At 43.2% G+C, this 23,381-nt stretch overlaps 1 long non-coding RNA gene across 1 annotated transcript; it reads right to left on the bottom strand.

Annotated features, from left to right (window-relative positions):
* Window positions 1-8,562: 8,562 nt before the first annotated feature.
* LOC143839086 (uncharacterized) lies at window positions 8,563-22,826 on the bottom strand. The gene is made up of 3 exons (XR_013231596.1): window positions 22,558-22,826; window positions 19,302-19,400; window positions 8,563-8,852 (listed from the first exon to the last, which is right to left on the bottom strand). It is a non-coding gene; the product is annotated as an uncharacterized LOC143839086 (long non-coding RNA).
* Window positions 22,827-23,381: the final 555 nt, after the last annotated feature.

The following is a 23,381-nucleotide window of genomic DNA, read 5'->3' as shown; positions in this document are numbered from 1 at the left end:
GGCCCAAGGCCACCCAGCTGGCTGCACAGGAGGAGTTGGGAATCAAACCCAGTTCTTCAGATCAGAGGCCTCTGCTCTTAATCACTACACAAACCACAGAGGTTGTGTTCACACACAATGATATTTCCACTGTTCTTTATGAACGGCACAAGGGTAAAAAAAAAAAGGCTTGTGAGACATTACGGTACCTGTTGTCTGGCCATCTGAGGAGCAAGAGCAATCAGGTAATACAAGTTATGATCTGGATGAGGGGGTAGAGGGACTCCTCATTAAATTTGCAGATGACACCAAATTGGGAGGAGTACTGAACACCGCAGAAGATAGAAATAGAATTCAACATGATCTAAACATGCTGTAAAAGTGGGCAACTGAAAACAAGATGCAGTTCAATAAGGAGAAGTGCTGAGTTCTACATCTGGGTCACAAAAATGAGAAGCATATACTGGATGGAAGATACATGTCTGGGTAGTCATGTGTATGAATGAGATCTTGGTGTATTTGTGGACTGTAAGTTAAATATGAGCAGACAGTGTGATGCAGCAGTAAAGAAGGCAAATGTAGTCTTAAGCTGTATCAACAGAAACATCACATCAAAATCACAAGATGTCATAGTCTGCTGGATTGTTGCATAGTATGCTGCTTTGGTCAGACTGCACGTGGGATACTGTGTGTGGTTCTGGAGGCCTTGCTTCAAAAAGGACATGGGCAAAATTGAAAGGGTGTAGGGTAGAGTGAGAAGGATGATCCAGGGACAGGGGACCAAGCCAAGCCCTATGAGGAAAGGCTGAGGGGCTTGGGAATGTTCAGTCTGGAGAAGAGGAGGTTGAAGAGGGGACATGGTTTTCTTTAAGTATCTGAAAGGTTGTTACTTGGAGGAAGACAGGAAGCAGTTTCTGTTGGTAGCAGAGGATAGGATCCACAGTAATGGCTTTAAACTACATGTAGAATGGTATCAGCTAGATATGAGGAAAAATATTCACAGTCAGAGTAGTTCAGCAGTGGAATTGGCTGCCTAAAGAAGTGGTGAGCTACTCCTCATGGTAGGAGGAGCAGCAGTTGGATAGCTACTTATCCTGGATGCTTTAGGTTGATCCTCCATTGAACAGGGGTTGGACTAGATGGCCTGTATGGCCCCTTCTTACTCTATGATTCTATTCTATCATTACAAGTTGGTAGAATAATACACAGCAATGAATTGTAAATACTTAGTAGAACTGAACAAAACACATTTGTGATAGAAACTAAGCCTTTCCCACCCCTTCATCATCCTTGCCCATCATGAATAACCGATTCTAATGAAATGTCCTAATGGGGCTTTTGAAAGGAAGTAGATGTAGTGAGTGTATGTAATGTTTCAGAGGAATAAAGAACTCTCAGGTAGCCAGTCCCAGTCCTATTGATGTGATATGTGATGTAATTTGTATAGGTTCTTTGCACACCACAGCATGCCTTTTCCCCACACATCTTGCTATATACTAAAATGTGAAAAAATACGGGAGAACCTGTTGTGCACATGCAGTCTACAAGAGGATGTAAACTCAACAGAGAATAAGCCTCACTGAATAGACCTGAGTAGGATTGTGAGTAAACACACTTAGGCTTACTCTTAAAGTTTTCTTACAGCTTTCCCCAAAAAGTATCTCATTGTGCAGGGAACATGATGATATGTAAAGTGTGCAGTGAATCTATTATAGCATGTAGGATTCATTTGCTTCCATTCAATAGAGTAAATTATTAATGTGCTTTTGAAAGACTTTTAAATGAACTTCTGAACTGGATTCCTGAGAAAAGGAATATTTATTGTCTAAGGCTCTATTATTATTTGTCTTCAAATGATACTCAGCTGCAGTCATTGTTACTTGTAATTATAATTGGATCCACAAAATAGTACATTGCTAAGTGAACAGGGAATGTGGTCCAATGAAAGCTCATACTCATGGCTGGATTTCACACAGATATAACTCATTAATTTTTATTTATAATACAGATTATGAAACTTTTAAATTATTTAAACCATCTAGCAATATTGGGCTATGAAGTATTTTTCTCAAAGCCTAGCTCTGATACTAGAACTGGGGTAATATAAGATTTTAAAGCACAGTGTTAGTGACATATATTCTCATGGCTCTAGTTGCTGATAGCCTACAGTATTCTTGCAGAGGATGTTTGAAAATTGGTGTGGAGAATAAACTAGGACTGCAGGTCTGCTCAAACAGTCTTTCCAGTACTATTGTGTGTTCATAGAGACACCACATCTGAATTGCTAGGGTTTGCAATCAATCCAAATTATAATAACAAGGGCAAAGTTTATTCCTCTAGTCATCTGCCTGTACAAAACATGGGCCATTCCACACAAGGACCAATGTTGCCAATTGGTTTCACAAAGCAGAAACGCTATTTTAAATAGTGGAATCTTGGCGTTCCGCATACCTGCATTTGTAGTGGAATCCAGTAGCGTTTCATTCGTTCCCCACTGGTTTCCAGTCTCGAAAAAATCACTAGAAAGGAAGCAATTTTTTCTGTCTTGTTCCCGCCCCTGGCCATCAATTAAACGAACAGCCAATGGGCGGTTGTTATCATGCTCCGGAAAAGCCCCTTTCCCTTTAAGCACACATGTTGCAACGAATATGCCTTGATTCTTCCTAAGTAGAGACCCATCTACCTGGCATGTGAGCTGGCGAGTCATCATGACCATGCTCCCCCAAGTGGAACCCCCCCCCCCGCACAGGTGCGATTTTAAGGTGCGAAATTAAAGGGAACTTGCAAACAGGGGGATGTGTTGTGCTTTGGGACTTAGGGGAGCTTTAAAGCACTTCTGTGGAGGGACTGTAGCCGGAGAAGCCTCACTGGGTGGATGAAGCCTCACCGGTTTGTTGCTTTCCCCACTCGCTCCAAGGAAAAAAAATGGTGATCGCTTCGCCGGAAGTTCGGAGGAGAGAGCCAGGAGGAGGGACTTTGTTGCAGCCGCTACATTGAGAATACACAGGTCTTTTTCGCAAGTGTTGCAGGTTGTTGGCAGGAGTGTAGCGATTTTCTGAGGGTGAATCCACTTTTCTGGATTCACCGGAAATCGCTACAATGAAGCAATTTTAGCACTAGTGTTGCAGGACTGATGTAGATTGTGTGCGACGTCATGCGGAACAGCAAATTAGTAGCGTTTACCATTTGTAAGCCTTCTGCTACTTTGAACTCATGAGGAATGGCCCATAACTTTAATAATAAAGTGTGTTTGATATATTTATCATTATTTTATATAAAGTGGTGAAATAATATTGAACAGGAATGATTAGGGAAAAACAGGATCTGTGATGCAAGTTTGTGAGCAAACCTCAGAAGTGAAGAAGTGATAATCTATCTGCAATTTGTATGTGAGATCCCAGAGATGTGCACTTTGGGCTCAGAGATACTAGTCAGGGACTTAGTGTGTACTCCAATGTATCCTCTTCAATTAGCTTATACAGGAATGAGTCTGCCTAGAACTGTGCACAGTTACAAAACCATCTCTACATGTATGGATATGGTATTATGGCACAGCACTTCTGGCATCTCTTCTATTGCTTTGTTTTTGTCTGTGTACTTCCCCCCCCCCCCCCATACACACACACACAGTGTTTTTTGGTGTCCACCAAGCTTGTCAGATGTATATCTACTGAGTCATCCTCTCCTTTTATTGCCACTCATCTTCCTCTCAGTTCCCCACTGGAAGAGAAAACTTCTAAAGATGACACAGGGAAATTGAAACTGAAAGTATAGTGCAGGCACAACAACCCTGGTACCACCAAGACAGGCTGGCCTAAGCAATTTAAATCCAAAAGTAGAAGTAACTTTCATCTGAATGAGTTACTTCTTTGAGCTAAACAAATGGGGGTTGTTCTGTATGAATTTTGGTTTAGTTATATACCAAATGCATATCCTGACTAGGGTTGGCAGGTCTGTCCTTGGCCAACAGCAAGATAGCAGTTCCAGATTGGGAAACTCCTGGCGATTTTGGGGATGGATTCTGGAGAGAACTAAAGCCTCACTGGGGTAGAATCTCATACAGTCCACCCTCCAAAGCATCCTTTTCTACAGGGGAACAGAGATTTCTCATCTTGAGATGAGCTGTAACTAGGGGATCCCCAGGTCTCACCTGGAGGCTACCATCCCTAATCCTGACAAATCGCAGAAAATAAAAATTAATGATCAAATTAGCTATGATGACATACATTTTCCCCTGCTGAAAATGGCAACCTTATGTCTAGTTTCCCCTTTGTGCTATAATGTCTAATTAAAATAATGCAAATATGATGACGACAACATAATGTGCATTTCCCCACTCAAGCTCTACATGATTGGCCATAGATGTGTGACAGCAAACACACTTTTACTGGTCTAGCTAGAACCTCAGTAAATTTAATATATACACATACACCCCGCAGTTTTAATTTTAAAATGTGAACAAGAGCAAAAATCCTGAGGTTAAAAAGAAATTTCGCACAGACTCCTGTGATGTTAACTAGGGATTTATATCTGGCTAAAAACCTTTTAAAAATACTATATCAGTATTTTTAAGTTATTAAATAACCTGGAATTTTAGGTTTGCTATTTTTTGGCTATCCAAAATGGCCAAGCCTGAAAAAATCCCCAAAATATTTGAGATTTTTTAGAACCAATAGATTGCCATAGCTGAAGTGCATTTAAAAGGATCTCAGTCCATTTAAATGCTTTCAGAGAGAACTCGTAGTTTGGAGAAGGTATTCTACCCAACTCTCCTTTCCATCTATGTGAAGCGATAGAGCCCCCATTCCACTGTAAGCCACACAGGCTGCAGCTGCAAAGGATGAGTGTGTATGCATCTGCTTGCTAGGGTTTCCAGCTCTATGTTGGGAAATTCCTGGAGATTTTGGGAAAGATTTTGGTGGAGGTGGAGGATATTCATCATGGATAATGTCATAGATTCTATCCTCTGAAATAGCCATTTTTTTCAGAGGAGGTTGGCAATCCTATTGCAGTCCAGCCTGAGTGCCTGTAGCTATCCTTGAGTCTTCCTATACAAAGTTATGTAGAGACAAACTGAAGCAGGGCTTTGGGCTTTTGGGTGGGATTGAGTTCAATAAAATATGGTGTTATAAATCAAAGGGGCCATCCATAAAAAAGCAATACACACTCTTCTGTGAGCAAAGTGTCATTTCATGTTCATAGGAAGAAACAGACGAGAGGTGATTTCAGTTTGGCAACTTGCAACTCAGGAAAGTAGAAGTGGGACAAATAATATGGAGAAGGGAATCTTCATGCACTTGCAATACTTTGCTTGTCATGTGTACATAAATAAAAGTGATATTGAGTTTTAAACAAAATGGGTTACTGTTTAACTTTTGTATAGACTTTGTGCTACATCATATCTTGTTCAGAGTCCTACATTCCCAAATACACTTGCAGCTTGGAAGTTATTGCTGACAATTCCTGCTTCAATTGCATCAGCTAAAAGGGGCTTCAGCATGTTGGAGTTAATTAAGAACTATCTCAAGCTACAAATGTCCCAAGATTGAATGAATGCTTTAGCAGCCCTGTCAATTGAATCACATGAAGCAGATTATGTAGATGTTGAGAATGTGGCCCATTCCGCACAAGGATCAATGTGGAAAATTGTTTGCAGAAAGAAATAACAGAATTTAAAATAGTGGAATTCGGTGTGATGCATACCTGCCTTTGTAGTGGAATCCAGTAGCATTTCAATGGTTTCCCACAGGTTTCCAGTCTTGCCAAAAATCGCTAGAAAGGAAGCGATTTTTTCTGTGCTTTGTTCCACCCCTGGCCGTCAATCAAATGAACAGCCAATGGGCGGTTGTTATCAGTTGTTATCAGTGTTCTTTCACAGAAATTAAACCAAAACCGACCAGTGGTGTGAAGATCCATTGTTCATGATTGTATATAATTTCCCCCCTGGGTTTCTCAGTTCAGTTCTGCTTCTTGTCCCACCATGCTGATCTTGCTCTTTTCTGCTGCTCCCAACAGATGCCTGCAGAAGGAGCGGCAACAGTGGCAGCACCCCCCCAGCCAAGCTGCTTGCCCTGCTGCAACCCCTATGAAAGGGTCATTTGACCCCCCAAACTGGTCCTGACCACTGTTCTAGAGGAAGAAGAGGAAGGAAGAGGTTCTTATATGCCACTTTTCTCTACCAGAAGGAGTCTGAGAGTGGCTTATAATTGCATTCCCTTTTTTCTCCCCACAATAGATACCCTGTGAGGCTAAGACAGCCCTGATATTACTGCTCGGTCAAAACAGCTTTATCAGTGCTGTGGCGAGCCCAAGGTCACCCAGTTGCTGCATGTGGGGGAGCGGGGAATCAAACTCTGCTCGCCAGATTAGAAGTCCGCATTCCTAACCACTACACCAAGCTGGCTACACCAAGTTGGCTCTAGTGAGAATGTGTCCTGATTGGATTGCTACCATCACCTGGTGCCAGTTGGCTCAAGACTATAATTGTGTTGAGGCCTGGACTATGATAAACTTGAATTTCAATGCATGGCTACATATGGCAATGAAAGATATGAATGTGCTAATTTGGTAGTAAATGTTTTTGTTTGTTTGTTTTGTTTATTTCTGCTACAGGAAGATTTTAGAGTGTTGTGTTGCCTAGAAACCTAAACTATTTCAGAAAGAATTAAATAAACTTAATATCTTTTGGAAAAGGCCTGATTTCTTGTATACACTGTCCTAGGAACCCACAAGGTTCAGGCTTGTCCTTAACAATACTGACAAGGTAATAAAGGTAAACCCCAATGTGCTGTCAGTCTGGATCTGTGCTTCATCCACAAATGGTGACCAGTAACTGCAAACGCTCTGTTACTCTGCAGCTCTGTTTTTCTGGAGGGACTTAGGATCAAGTCTAGTCTAAAAGTCCCAACAGGTGAGAGGGATGATGACATCATTTTGGGGTAAAGCAGAGAGAAAGAGATTAATGAATGAAGGGCTAAAAATTGTGTTTTAGCAGAACTGAAATGCTTACAGCATTGTTTTCATATTTTGGAATTCCATTTTCTGCACTGCTTGACATGTTTGATACTGTTCTGTACTTTTTGAATTTTTGTAATGAATTGCTTATTAGGTCTCTCATGCTATTCAATTACATTGTTTTATGCCATGTAATCTATTTTGAGTCTCAAGTAGAAAATTGGTAAATAAATTATAAAGTATAAATAAATAACAATGATGGGCTTACCATCACTGTACCATGAGAACAAATATCTGCTCCTTCATTTCCCTGGTATATCCTGAATCTGACTGAAAAGAGTTGAGACTCACAATTATCTTTGTTGTGTTTCCATTTGTAACTTTTTCCTGAACAGTATCTTTGTTTAATTTTGAAAGAAAAATAAGTGAAACATTTTAAAGCCCCCCCCCTCCCAGCATGAAAAGCAAGCCAAAAAATGTGACTGCAGAGGTTAGAGATGTCTGCAGTTTCATAACTGTTTGCCCCAGAGAAAAAACTGTTTTACTGATACAAATTGGGATTTTTTTCATGCACCATGGGTTTTGGGGTTGCCTGCTCTGGGCTGGGAGATTCATGGATTTGGGGACACAACCTGGGGTGGATGGAATTTGGGAAGGGAGGAAGCTCAGCAGGGAAGTGATCCCATATTGCCCAACCTGTGAAGCTGCCATTGCCTCCTAAGGAAATGATTGCTGTAGTCCAGAGTTGTAATTTCAGGAGAACTCCAGGTCATACCTGGAGGTTGGCAACAATGTTCTGATGAAGTGTGCATGCACACACAAGTCCCGCCTTTGTTGATCTTACAGGTGCTACTGGACTCAAACTTTGTTCTGTACCTTTATACCAGCATGAATCTATCTACCCTCATATGGTTTATCCTTATCCATGGTTCCTCTATATATTTGTGAAACAGTATGGGGGGTGGGATGTGTCCGGTTGCCCAATTTGGAATAAGGCAATGCTGGCTGCACCCTGACTGGCCCTGCCCGTACAGCTCCCGCCCTCCCTCCCTGGATACTAGCCACGTTCCTCTCAGACGTGCCAAAGACAGATAGACACACACAGAGAGCCTTGCCAGGCCGAACACGAGTCCTCATTCCCTCCTATCACTCCTGCTGCAAGGGAGGCAGAGAGAGACACAGAGAGAGCTGCCCCAGGCTTCACACCAGTCCTCCTTCCCTCCTAAGAACAAGCCCTAATTTTCGGATTTTTTTTTCACTCAGCAGAGCGTGGTCACGATGACTCGCCAGCTCAAACGCCAGCTAATTGGGTCTCTACGTTAGGAAGAATCAAGGCATATTCGTTGCTACGTGTGTGCTTAAAGGGAAAGGGGCTTTTCTGGAGCATGATAACAACTGCCCATTGGCTGTTCGTTTGATTGACGGCCAGGGGCGGGACAAAGCACAGAAAAAATCGCTTCCTTTCTAGAGATTTTTGTGAGACCGGAAACCTGTGGGAAATGATTGAAACGCTACTGGATTCCACTACAAAGGCAGTATGTGTAACACCGAGATTGCACTTTAAAAAATAGCGTTTCCGCTTTCTGGAACCAATTGGCAACATTGGTCCTTGTGCAGAAACACCCTCAGTATTATCTTGGAGAGTTAAAGGCAGTCACAGTGGGTTTACATGAATATATAGTCCTCACAGAAAGCAAATGCACAACTTAATGCAGTGATACCTGGTGGGTCAGGAGCAACATCTGATATATGTTTTTTCAGACCAATATCCCTTCCAGGTGGTACCCTGCCCATATTCCAGTAAGGTTCTTATGGGTGGCAGGTTGACTTTGAAACAGCAGCCACCAGAGGGCCTGAGGGCGAGTAGTCTTTAGCTTTTCCTTAGCCTCCACACAGTCTTGTACCAGAGCTGGAAGTTGCTAGAGAAAAAAAAAAAGAAAGTTAAACCATCATTACCACTAACCACTGCAAACTTAAATGGACTCCGGGGAATGGTAGAGGACAGGAAGGCCTGGAGGATCATTGTCCATGGGGTCGCGATGGGTCAGACACGACTTCGCACATAACAACAACAACCACTAACCACCTGGGAAAAGAGGAAGATGGCCAGAATGGGCTGATGGTATTTTAAATTGCTTTTCTCCCTGGCCAGCTTACTCTCCACCAGGCGTTTTGACAAGCTCCCTCTCTTGCCCAGTCTTTTCTGTTTCATGCTGAGGAAATAGCAGAAACTAGCAGGACTCACTCGAGATACACATAGTCTGACAACCTTACATATGTACAAGTATCCTGATAGCATCTAGATTAGGTTGCTGCAATGCATTCTACATGGAGCTACCCTTGAACAGGAGCTACTTTGGTGCAGAATACTGTGGCCAGAGGTATTAATGCAGTGGGTCATAGGGACCATTGATCCATATACACTGGCTTCCAGTTTATTTCTCAGCTCAAATCAAAGTGCTGGTATTGACCTCTAAAGCCCTGTATGGCCTAGGATCAACATACCTTAGGGTCTACCTTCTTCCATTTTAACCTACCTACCTACTGTAATCTTTCTTGGAGGTTCTGCTTTGATTGTTCCTGTGAACTGAGACCAGACAGGTGATGTCTCAGGAAAAGGCAGCAAAACCTTAGAATTCACTCCCCAGAGAGATTCAGCTATCTTACTCTATCAATGTCATTTGCTAGCAGCTGAAGGCCTTTTATAGTTGCATCTGGCACACTGCAAATAACAGAGCTGGCCCTCCTTCTAGTGTTGTGAGTTTGTGTGTGCGTTTAATTGCATTTAATTGAATGATTTTCATTGCATTTTAATTGTTTAATTGTTTTAATATTTTATGTTCATCACCTTGTGGACCCTGATTTCATGGAAAGATGGAATTAAACTGTTAATAATGAAGAAGAGTTGGTTTTTATACCCTGCTTTTCACTGCCCAAAGGAATCTCAAAGTGGTTTACAATTGCATTCTCTTTCTCTCCACACAACAGACACTCTGTGAGGTAGGTAAGACTAAGAGAGCTCTGAGAGAAGCTACCACACGAGAAAAGCTCTAGCAAGACAGTGACTAGCCCAAGATCACTCAACTGGCTGTATGTGAAGGAGCAGAGAGTCAAACCAAGTTAACCATATCAGAAGCCACTGCTCTTAACCGCTATACCATGCTAGGAGCTTACAGTTATAGCTATATATTTAACTAGGGGCAAAGCCCATTGCATTCAGGAATACAACGGGTGCTAGATGGCGGGGGGGGGGGGACTCTGTGGATAGACTCTCCCTCTCCCCAGGACCTGGAAAGGCTGCAGGCTGCAGGCCTCTGGGAAGGAAACTCACCGGTAGGGCCAACTCTTACATGACAGGGATCTGCAGCCTCTCAGACTCCGAGAGACATGGAAGGAGGAGAGGGTGGTCAGGGGTGGGGGACCAAAGTCAATGGCTGGTTGCTGGACAGACAGGCAAGCTGGTTGGAGGAGGAGGCAGGGGCAGGACAGCTGCCCTGAGTTGGTGTTAAGCACTGAGTGGCACTTAAGCCATGAGTCCAACTCCTCCTTCAAACTCTTACCAGAAATATTAAGTGGAACAGATGTTTTAAATTATATATATACTAGTCCCCAAACCCACCTGCAGGCTGCAATAGTGGGGCAAAGTGGGGAGAGGCAGACCTTGTGAGGAACCACACAACGTGGACATCGGCCCCATGTGGATTTGAGCCTAGCTCTCCCATTGCCTAGTCTGACATTCAAACCACATTACTGTACTAGCTTATATCACTCTAGCTCTTCCAAAAGAAGGGGTAATGATGGAACATGAGCATTAGGTTGCCTAAATAAGGCCAGATGCTTATTCCTTTGCCTATTCTGCATCTCTTGATTTTCCCGCTTTTATCCTTGCCAATCTCCGCCCGATTCGGGCTCAGGCATTATGAGTGATCTGCAACAAACATTATTTCCGAAACGAAACAGCTTTAACATACTTGCATCATCTGCATCACATTAGTTTAAATCGATTTCTGACGTTCTGACGTACTTCCCACCAGAGTGCGCCTGGATATGTTTTTTTTATTACCGTATTTGTACACTTTTCCATGTCTGTGCTGTCTCAAACAATCTAAGCTCCCAAAACAGAGCTGAAGAGCGTATTTACCCGTGAAACAATTATTCCCCCTTTCTTTCGACTCCGCAAGTCGACCAATCAGCAGGAGATAAACACATTCAGTCAGCATTGGAAAGGGGGGGGGGTTGTCGACCAATCAGCAAGAGAGAACCACGCAGTGTCAGCATTGGAAACGCGGGGTTGGTTGACCAATCAGCAAAAGACAGTTCCGTAACGTCACCATTGGGGAGGAGCGGGGGGAGGAATGCCGGTTAATCCGAGTGCCGAGGACATCTACACGTGGATCCTTTGGTGCATCCGGCGCAAATTGGGGGATATTCCGGAAAATAAGCGCTCCCTGATATTCCAAGGCAAAGGTACGGTGAATGTGGGTCGAGGCATGACGGTTGCAGATGGAATATTTCCATCAATGGAAATCAAACTGGAAATCTATTTCAGTGCAGACGGGAGGGACTGAATCGACCTGGGAGTGGAATAAAAGCTCCGTGCAGTTTACACCAAGGTCTGATCACTGCCCCTTTAGCCCCCTGCAGGCCAAGTATGGAGATGTGGAAAGACCTCCCGTGAACAGATAAATGTGTTACATGTGTACTGAAAATGCCAGACTCTCTTATAATACCGCTTCACCAACTGCATGACAAGAGGTAAAGTGGTATTAGCAGCCATAGGTACTGTACAATTAATAATATCTCAGGGTCTAAGTGATGCCACAGTAGCTGCTTCTCATTCCTCAACTTTGCATGAAAGAACTGCTGAAAAGATTGTACAAATAATATCATCTGAATAATATTTATCCTTTGAGACAAACAAAAGCACAACCTGAAATTATATGAGTCTGTGTTACGATGGTTGCCAGCCAACTAAGTAAAAAGTCCTATCTGATTATTTGTTTTTTCTTTCAGGCCAGTTGCCAGAAAAGTAAGTGTCAAGGCTGCTTTTTCTCCATCAGCATATTTAAATAAATAAAAAAGCTAAATAGCTGTGATAACTTCCATTTACATCACCAAACTAACCCCAATCACTGTTGGCAGAGTTTAAACATGCAAAGGCTGCTTATAATATCATAATTTTATTATGAAGAGGAACAACTATGTATAATTCTTTGTATAACTATTGTTTTGCTTTCATTTAGCCTGTTGTGGAAGCAAGCAGGAAAGAAATGTGTGCAACGGAGCAGGAAGTTTCCAAATGAGCTAATCAGGGCACTAGAGAAAAAATCTGTAAAAAATCAGGAAATTCCTAATCTAATTACAGTATTTGCTGGCGTATAAGACTACTTTCCCCCCCCTGAAAAACATGCCTCCAAGTGGGGGGGGATAGACATATACGCTGGGTGCACTTCAGTTGGGATAGACATAGCTGCCCATAGTGGCCCATAGTACTGTAATGTAATGTAACAAGCTCTATATTTTGAGTGGAAATGTTGTGGGGTCGTCTTATACACCGGCAAATACGGTATGCTAAATACACATCTCTTCTGATACTCCCAATGGATATTCTTCATATGCTTTTGAATCATGCACTCCAGATCTTGCATATTCCAACAGTCACTAGGGAATGTTCCTGGACCTCCCTAAATCACTTGGCTACACCTCTAGAACCATCAAAAATTATTGCAGTTCCTCCCAAGGGCTCAGTAGCTGCCAGGGAGCTCCTGGGGACTGACTTCTATATTACCTCCCTGTGCCCAGGTGACTATTCCCTGATGCCATGGACTGACTACACACCCTGACCATGAGTAGGCACATGGCAGTGACAGCCTCTGTCATCACACCTGAGGCAGCTGGGTCTGCCTACCCCCCTCTGTCTACCAGGGCCATGCTGCTGGCATCTGAAGATGTATGACTTGGTCTCCAAACCCCTCACTATCTTCTTAGCACTCCTCTGGATGATGCAGTGGTCCCCAACCTTTTTATCACCAGGGACCACTCAACGCTTGACAATTTTACTGAGGCCCAGTGTGGGGGGGAGTAGTTTACTCCTCTGCTCTCAACCACTGCCCTAACGCTCTCTGACTCTGGTCGCTATGGTAATGTTTAAACATCCCTTCAAAATAAGATACAGACACGACGCAACAATGAACATATGGAACATTTTATTTTCATGGAAATTTTAACTCATGACAATGACAAATCAATAGGAACCCTGAGCTTGTTTCTCTGCAACGAGATAGTCCCATGTGCGCCTGCCGGATTGTGGATGAAGTAAAGGGCCGGGGGGGGGACATTCTTCGCAGCCCACCTCCAGTTAGTCAACGGACCACATGTGGTCCGCGGCCCACAGGTTGGGGATCGCTAATCTATAGTCTGGAGATCAATATTAATTCTGGGAGATCTCGAGATCCCACCTTAAATATGGATTTGGGGAGAAAAGTAGTACCATCTCAGATGACACATAAGGAACACCTAGTGTGAAATATCTCTACAAGTGAAAAGCCAGCACTTTCAGGAGCTGAATTCGGAACTGTTGCTGCTTCATTAGAGACATGGTTTCCTCATGCATTCTTGAACTGGTCCTTAAAACAACTACCATCACTGGATAGTTTACTGCATTTCTCCCCTAAGAGCTATGAAAGCTCCATAGGCTACATTACAGGTATCCCCCTTGACATTTCTCCCAAACCTAGGAGTCTATATAGAAAGATGAGTCTGCCAGTAGCCTCCTCATGCTGGAATACAATCTGACCTTATGTCCTTAATTTACTGCAGCAAATATCATTTTGCCATCACTGAAAACTGATGACTGCTGTCTCTAAACCATTAATTTTAACTGTCTCCCCACTCTGACTGCTTCCTGGCCTTTATGACAAAGAAACAAAGATCTGGGAAATATGAAAGATGAATGATATTACCCAGTTCCACAAGAAAAACTTTGAAAACACTTGTTTGGAGGAAGCTAGCAGCTTTGCCCTGTTTTGGTAACTGTGATAGCTTTTACTGCTTTTAGAGCAGTGGTTCTCAACCTGGGGGTCGGGACCCCTTTGGGGGTTGAATGACCCTTTCAGAGGGGTCGTGGCAGGGTAAGCAGCTTGGCTGTGGGGAGGCACCATCCACACAACAGCCTTGTGGGGTAGATCAAGATAAAAGGTTTGTCTGTCTGGAGCAGCAGAAAAGAGCAAGATTGGTATGGTGGAACAAGAGGCAGAACTGAACTGGAAAAAAGCCAATTTATATACAATCATGAACAATGGATCTTCACGTCATTGGTCAGTTTTGGTTTAATTTCTGTGAAAGAACACTTGCATAATTTTCTGGTTTGGGGTCACCACAACATGAGGAACTGTATTAAAGGCTCATAGCATTAGAAAATCACTGTTTTAGAGGCTTAGCAAGAACACAGAATTGACTTATTAAGCACCCTTCTTGTGAAAAAGAGCACCCCTCCTATAATTTTCATCTGTTCCAATTATTCTGTTAGTTTTAATAGATGTTGATGCGAAGAGAAGAAAGTAGTGTTTCCCAACTTATGCACAATAAAACCATGTTTTTAGTCAGCCATGCTGAGGTCTGGTTGCACTAGACCTCACTCACACATGTTCAAAGGACATTTTATATCAGCTTTTACCAGGCTACAATGACAAGTGGCCCAGCCCATTCAAAGTCAACATGTGCCCTACTTACTAAAATTATGATTGATGGGTATAAAGCCAACTGTGATTTCCAATGTCCTGGCTTAACTTGGAGAGGGGGGATTATATTGCTTTTACTTAAGAGAATAACAAAAATGTACCTTGTGTATCCAGTTCTATGAGCTGAAAAATGACTGCTCCAGATTCCAAATGCCCATCAGTGGAGATATAGAGATGGTAGTTATCCACATTCATTCATTGATAGTTTACATTATGTGCCAGTTCTCCCATAGAGTGGGTTGTCCTGCCGCGACTCCTCCAGACAAAATTTTCCAGTGGCTGAACTTTCCTGCTTTTATTTATTTATTTATTATTTATTTATTTATTTAGATTTTTATACCACCCTTCCCTGAAGAGCCTCTTGTGGCGCAGAGTGGTAAGGCAGCCGTCTGAAAGCTTTGTCCATGAGGCTGGGAGTTCAATCCCAGCAGCCGGCTCAAGGTTGACTCAGCCTTCCATCCTTCCGAGGTTGGTAAAATGAGTACCCAGCTTGCTGGGGGGTAAACGGTAATGACTGGGGAAGGCACTGGCAAACCACCCCGTATTGAGTCTGCCATGAAAACGCTAGAGGGCGTCACCCCAAGAGTCAGACATGACTCGGTGCTTGCACAGGGGATACCTTTACCTTTACCTTTACCTTACCGCCCTTCCCTACGGCTCTGGGTGGTTTACATAAAACATTTTGGAACATGTGCATAGAACAAGGCTATGATGTGTATATTTTCTTCTCCCACTGAGCTCCTGTCAGTTATCAACTGTTCTGGCAAAAGAGGGGCTGAATATAAGCTGTTCCCCCTTACCCTTTCTGCTCTCAACTAGTAAATAACACTGTCAAAACTGACAATACAAACCATATGTTCAATGAGTACAGTTTGCAAGGACATACCTAGCAAATCCCATCCAGTACAGTGTAATCCTGACTGAGCAATGTTACACCCTTCTAGGAACCATTGAAGTCAATGGACGTAGAAGGTATAACTAGGATTGCACTGTTGTTCTTAAAATGCTTCTGGAGTATTACTACATTTTAAGAATACGCACAATCCTCATTTATGTTTTAGACCTGCTGGCTACCAGGATGATTAATGGACTTTGGGTACAAGCAACATTCCTACTTAATTTTTCTTGGCCTCACTGTACTCAGAATGCAGCACATAGATTTTAGAGTGTTAAAACTTGACATCTTGGATAGCTTTGTGTCAATTTATGCTTTTTTAAATTAGGAAGCCCCCATTTTAAGAATTTTTTCCTGCAAAGTATTTATTTTCTACTGCTATTGTTATCCTTCCCTGGCAATCTTGCACAAACTCTGTGTTTTGTTTATTGTTATACATATTGGACCAGTGTCAAGGAAGAACTAAAATAGTTGTTTTTGTTGTTAGGTGCAAAGTCATGTCTCACCCATCGTGACCACATGGACAATGATCCTCCAGGCCTTCCTGTCCTCTACCATTCCACGGAGTCCATTTAATTTTGCACTAACTGCTTCAGTGACTCCATCCAGCCACCTCATTCTCTGTCGTCCCCTTCTTCTTTTGCCCTCAATCGCTCCCAGCATTAGGCTCTTCTCCAGGGAGTCCTTCCTTTTCATGAGGCGGCTAAAGTATTTGAGTTTCATCTTCAGGATCTGGCCTTCTAAGGAGCAGTCCGAGCTGATCATCTCCAGGACTGACCGGTTTGTTCGCCTTGCAGTCCAAGGGACTCGCAAGAGTCTTCTCCAGCACCAGAGTTCAAAAGCCTCAATTCTTTGACGCTCGGCCTTCCTTATGGTCCAACTTTCGCAGCCATACGTTGCAACTGGGAAGACCATAGCCTTGACTAAATGCACTTTTGTTGGCAGGGTGATGTCTCTGCTTTTTAGGATGCTGTCTAGATTTGCCATAGCTTTCCTCCCCAGGAGCAAGCGTCTTTTAATTTTTTTGCTGCAGTCCCCTTCTGCAGTGATCTTGGAGCCCAGGAAAATAAAATATGTCACTACCTCCATTTCTTCCCCATCTATTTGCCAGGAATTGAGAGGGCCAGATGCCATGATCTTCGTTTTCTTGATGTTGAGTTTCAAGCCAACTTTTGCACTCTCCTCCTTCACCCACATCAACAGGCTCTTTAGTTCCTCTTCACTTTCTGCCATTAGAGTGGTATCATCTGCATATCTGAGGATATTTCTCCCTGCAATCTTGATCCCAATTTGTGACTCCTCTAATCCCGCCTTTCTCATGATGTGCTCTGCATACAAGTTAAATAGGCAAGGCAACAGTATACAGCCTTGCTGAACTCCTTTCTCAATTTTGAACCAGTCAGTGATTCCATGCCCGGTTCTCACTGTTGCTTCTTAACCTGCATATAGGTTTCTCAAGAGACAAATAAGATGCTCTGGTATTCCCATCTCTTTAAGAACTTGCCACAATTTGTTGTGCTCCACACAATCAAAGGCTTTAGCATAGTCAATGAAGCAGAAGTAGATGTTCTTCTGGAACTCCCTAGCTTTCTCCATGATCCAGCCTATGTTGTTGTTTTACATAGCATTTATTTAGAATATTTATGTTAGTGTCTACTTAGATTAATCTTGTTATAGAACAATTTCAGTAAAGTATTTGTAAAGTAAATAAATAACAAATTATTTTTATTTTTTGAACTATATGTCTGTTGGAATGTTTTCTCCAATTTTATTACCCAAATGAAAATTAGGGCAATATTTAGGAAGAAATGAAGAGTAAGCTTTTTTTATTGTACTGTTTGGGTAATTTTATTACAGAATAGGCAAACCAAACCAAATACTCTTGGTCAATATGATTCGGAGGGGGGGGGGAGCACAGAATTGTACATTACAAGTACCCACTAATTTAGAACAGTAGAAAATATAACATTGCTATTCGTTGTTTGAGTACACTCATACATCTTTGTTATACAAAATTGCCTGGTTTAATTTGTCCTGAAACTTGTTCCATTATAAGGGACCATTGCATGTGTTTCATATATTCATTAAAGCAACTTGAAGAGTGAAAGAGGAGACTAGCATTGAAATGAATATGAATGTATATGGAACATTAACTTGTTTCCATTAAAGTATGAGATGGATAAGTTAGCAAATACAGATTAAAAACTTGAGGCACTCAATGTGAAAACTGATGGTGTTCAGAATGATTTTACCAATATAGGAGTAAGAACATAAGAGGAGCCCTGCTGCATCAGACCAGTAGTCCATCTAGTCCAACACCCTGTCTCACACTGGGGCCAACCAGTTGCTTTGCATGGCCAACAGCAGGGCATAAGTATAAGAGAAAGAGCTTGAAAAACTATTGTTAATATTTAAAAGTTAATGCTTAGAAGACTTTGGAATGCCTTAGTTCATGCTCAAGGTGTAACTGACCTAGGGTTGTCAACCTCTAGGTGGGACCTAAAGATATCCCAGAATTACATCTGTTCTCCAGATGACAGGGATCAGTGTCTCGGCTGTTCTGAAGAATATGGCATCATACCCTACACTTCCCACCCACCCCCCTCCAAATCTCTCCGAATTTTCCAACCCAGAGTTGCCAGCCTGATGCTTGGTGATCTCCCACAATTACAACTGATCTCCAAACTAAAGAGATTAGTTCCCCTGTTGAAAACAGCTGCTTTGTAGATTGGCCTCTATGGAATTATATCCTACTGAGGCTGTTCCCCCTGCCCTCCCCAGGCTCCACTCACAAATCTCCAGGAAATTCCCAACACAGAGCTGGCAACCCTGAACTGACTCTGCATGCAGCTAGGACAAAATGTAGTTAAATAACAGTTAAGAACAAATCAGGAGGTCTCTGTTCCCCTATAAACTTGTTGAGTTGTTATATGTAAATCACATTCTTAACTTGAAACATTCATATGCAATGCATGGATAAATTCTTGTACAGTTTTCAACAAGGCAAAATATGCAAAGGGTTCTGAACATTCTAAAGCAGTGGTCCCCAACCAGCGGCCTTGGCACCGGGCCGTGGCTCCCTCTCCCTGCCCCCCCCGCAGTAAGAAACTTCCCAGGCCGCAAGCAAATCGGCCGCCAAAGCGGCCGATTAGCTTGCAGCCCGGCAAGCTTCTTTCTGCAGGAGGGTGTGGAGAGGGAAGTGCGGCCGCCAGCGTAAACACGCATGTGCGGCAGGCCAGCTCATGCAAATTTGCACTATGCACAGCCGCAAACACGCATGTGCGGCAGTTCTGCACATGCGCGTTTGCGGCCCCACCAGGAGTGCAACCGTGCATGCATGTCAGTTTTGCGCATGCACACATGCGTGAAATTGCCGCCCATGTGCGTTTGCGGCTGCACATGGGCTGCCACGCATGGGCTGCTGTGCATGTGCACGCCCGGATCGCCCTCCCCCCCACCGGTATGCAGCCGAAAAAGGTTGCGGACCACTGTTCTAAAGTACTGTATACATCAGGGGTAGTCAAACTGTGGCCCTCCAGATGTCCATGGACTACAATTCCCATGAGCCCCTGCCATTTGTCAGCAGGGGCTCATGGGAATTATAGTCCATGGACATCTGAAGGGCCGCAGTGACTACCCCTGGTATAAATGTTAAACATTACCTATTTTCTCAATTTAAATTGGGAGATTACAGTGTTGCATTGGTGCCAACTTCTGAAAGCAAGATCTAGTACCTGTATGGGGTGGAGAAGTTAGAGCAAGATGTGGTACCAAGAGACAGTCCTTCAATGGCAGCTTGTCATCCTCCTCCGGCCCAATAGTTTTTAGTGGACCTGGGGGGGATTTGTATATTCAGAAAACAAGTGCAAAAGAAAACAACAATATACAATGCTTCTGTTCTTTGCCTTGACTAGTCCAAAATTCAAAAAGCTATCCGGCCATTTTTTCCTGATTATTCCCTCTCTTGTTTAGTTTGCTAACTGGAACTGATCTGAGCAATTTATACTTTATATATATATGCTATCATGTAAAGCTGCTTAGCCTCCATATATTGGAGTAATGTTATACTTTCCTAACTTTCAGCTTACCTCATTAATGTCTTACCTCTTCTCTTGAATGGAAGGACTGTATAACATTAGGATATCCAGAAAGATTAACTTCTCAGTGAGATTCTAGTACTAAATATTTTTGTCATACTTGATATTATTTTGACTGCTTGAGATTACTAGTTTCTTATTCTCCTTAGGATAAACAGACAGCCAGATATCATTATCACTAAACATTATAAAGTTGAAGTTTCATGCAGACAGCTAACTCCTTATCTGATTGGCCCTCCCTTGGGGTGTGCCACCAATAGGGAAAGAGCACCCTGCCAATGAATGCCAATCATGGGGCTTATCAGTTGTCATCTTCTTCCGCTTCCTGCTGCTGGTATATTGCTTCATCCTCAGCCTCTTCCCACCATCTCCCCCAGGCAAGGGAGGGAAGCCAGCTGCTTCCTTTGCCTCATATATGCCATTGGCAGCACGCACGGTGAAGAGGCTGGGATTAGAGCGTCCTTATAGGATGCTGTTTGAGTCCTCTTCCCACCTCTTAGCTGTGGATGCTGGCAAGCGACCGACCCACCCACCCTCCCTGTTTCATATTGTTTGTTGCATGTTGTTTTGTCACTGCGTATTTTGCACAAGAGCATGAGCTTTTATGTAAGGGAGCCGGTGTGCGATCGGCCTCCCTGCGGGGTACAGGGCCTCCTTAAGGGGGTGGTGGAAACGAGCTACAGGCAAACCCAGCGGGGTAGGCTTGGTGGCTCGTTTCCATGACTGGAGAGCTCAAGAGGTAACCAAGGAGGTTTGCACCCTTTGGTCCTCCATATTTGAGTCCTCTCCCATAATTTAGGCAAACTCAAAATATAAAATCTGTAACCCAGCGGGGTGAGTGACAGATGATTTTGGGTCTGCATACTAGTACAGTCAGCGGACTGCATAGTTAAGCTCATGCCCTTTGTTGCACCAACCCTCTGTTTGTTTGGGTGTTAAATAAATGCCGTGGCCATTTAAATGCCAACAATTTGTGTCGACTCTTTTTTCCCAAGCTGACCTCCTGCCTGACAATATCTTATATAGCAATCTCAGCCTGGCTCTAGAACTACATGGGCATAGGATCTTAGGGAAATTCCACATATTACTGATTACTTAACACTGTAAAAAGAAAAGGGGGGGGGCTATTTGTAAACTGTGAATTCTGATGGTACATTTTGGAAGATATTTTATTACACAACTATAAAGGTAAAGGTATCCCCTGTGCAAGCACCGAGTCACGTCTGACCCTTGGGGTGACGCTCTCTAGCATTTTCATGGCAGACTCAATACAGGGTGGTTTGCCAGTGCCTTCCCCAGTCATTACTGTTTACCCCCCAGCAAGCTGGGTACTCATTTTACCGACCTTGGAAGGATGGAAGGCTGAGTCAACCCTGAGCCGGCTGCTGGAATCGAACTCATGGGCAGAGCTTTCAGACTGCATGACTGCTGCCTTACCACTCTGTGCCACAAGAGGCTCTTTGCACAACTATACAGTGAGAGTCTATTGAAAAAAAATATCTGAAATGTAGAATGCAACACAAAATATGTGAGTTTCTCACCTTTAAAAAAGCTTTCAGGATAGAGTGATGTGTTGTCACTCCTAATATGGATTCATCTATAAACTCCTATGTTTTTTTTGCACATACAATGCTGTCCTAGATAGAGTGACATGCTTCTAAGTCTCTTGGCTGCAAAGGACTTAACAGGGTGGCACTTGGTTTAGGATTGCTCTGTGCTACCTTCCAAAGCTTTAGTGATTTGTCATCACTGCCTCTTTCCTACCTTTTGCTAACCTTGCAACACCCAGCAACATTTCCTGTGCCATTTCTACTCAACAGCTGTACTCCTCTATTGCTCATTCCCTGAATACAGTTGCTGTTTGCATTTTGCCAAGAACAGCTGTTTCAACAAAGATGTAATTATGTTTGCTTTCTGATTTCCAACATTGTTTTTAAAAAATGTTAGGCAATCATTAAGAGAATCTAACTATACAGAGTGAGGAGAAGAATTTAAAGGAAGAAACGGTGAGGATTAGAAAATTCAGATAAAATAGAACATGTACTGTTATTTTTGAAAGTAGAGTCTGATTAGCTCTGTTTGAATAGTTAATAATCACTTGACCTAGCCTATGTAAATGTGTTCGATTCATTTTCACTAGGTGTGTACATATGATAAATCAGTCTCACAACTGCATGAGCATCAAATTAATATCCTGAGGAATGTTTCCCCAGTACTGCTGGAGACCAGCTACTTGGCTGTGCCCATCCTGAAGCTTAAGGTATTGATCCTAATATGTGCCTAGAAGTTTGGTGTAGTGGCTAGGAGTGCCAACTTCTACTCTGGCGAGCCAGGTTTGATTCCCCACTGCTCCCCCACATGCAATCAGCTGGGTGACCTTGGGCTTGCCTCAGCACTGATAAAGCTGTTCTGACCAAGCAGTAAGTGTCTCAGCCACACCTACCTCACAGGGTATCTGTTGTGGGGAGAAGGCAAATGTAAGCTGTTTTGAGACTTCTTCTTGTAGAAAAAAGCAGCATATAAGAACCAACTCTTCTTCTTACTGCTCTGCTCTACTCAGTAGTAGAGCTGAGGCTGTTTCTGCCAATACTTTTAAATTTGAATCTCCTGGAATTACAGCTCAACTCCATAATACATAATTCAGTTACACTGGAGAAAATGGATGCTCTGTAGGATGGACCTATGGCATCAGACACTGCTTGGCCCTATTTGGCCAGGCTCCATGCCCAAATATCCCGTAGCTTCCCCTGCCAAGCAACCTTAGGTGTGGACAGTCTGGAACCTAGATTTATTTTTACCCCAGCATCCTTGTGACGGCCTGTCCCCAGCTGGGCTGGAAATCCAGGCTTTCTCCCAGTGAGGCTGTTCTCTGGCTCTGTTCAGCTGTACCAACCTTGGAGTTGGCAGGGTTCCCAGCTGTGGTTATGAGTCCTGGCTGGAGGTCAGCAGCACAGTGAGAGTCTTACCAAATCTCAGCCAGCTTCCTGGAAGCATGCAAAGAAACAAGAAGTCTGTTACCAGAGTCTAAGTAGCAAGCCAGAGGTGAGTTTGTACACAGAAGTCAGAAGGAAAACAGCAGAGCAGAGTAGTAATAGGCAATCCAAGAGGTCAAGGCAGAGTCAAGATCAATCGAGAGTCAGACATGATCAGGCTGTGCAGGAGTCTTGGTGTACAGATGTGGACAAGGCAACGATTCAATTAGGCCTCAAATAGGCATGGCCAGGGAATAAGGCAAGCTCCTGTAGAGACTTACGCAGAGTGTGCAGGCCTTTCAGCCTTCATCCTGTGGGGAATCAGATGAGTCCTCCAGCCTCTGATGAAAAAGAGCAGCCAGCCAGGCATTCCTCCTTCTTAAGTCTTGCCTCTGCCTTCATTGTTCCAGAGCCTCAATGCATCCCAGCTGGTCCTTGGTTGAGATTCCTCTTCCTCATTCTCTGCCTGTATGGGCTGGCTCCTGACAATCCTGGTCCTTGGGTACAGAATCAGAATCAATATCCGGAGACATTTTGCTAGCATAAATGTCAACACATAATTGAATATACACATGTACAATGTAGCATGTAATCTGAAAGCCTCCCCAAAATAAACCTCTACACAATCTGCTCAAGCTGGTTGAAAATAATTTTTAAAAAATAATAAAGCGTCGATTTATGACAAACAGCCAGCTCTGCCTTTGATTTCTATTGTGCTTGCTTCATAATATACCATGATTTGGGG

This window comes from Paroedura picta, chromosome 5 (assembly GCF_049243985.1).
Source record: "Paroedura picta isolate Pp20150507F chromosome 5, Ppicta_v3.0, whole genome shotgun sequence".
Classification (NCBI taxonomy): Eukaryota; Metazoa; Chordata; class Lepidosauria; order Squamata; family Gekkonidae; genus Paroedura; species Paroedura picta.
This window is presented reverse-complemented; position numbering and strand designations above follow the sequence as displayed.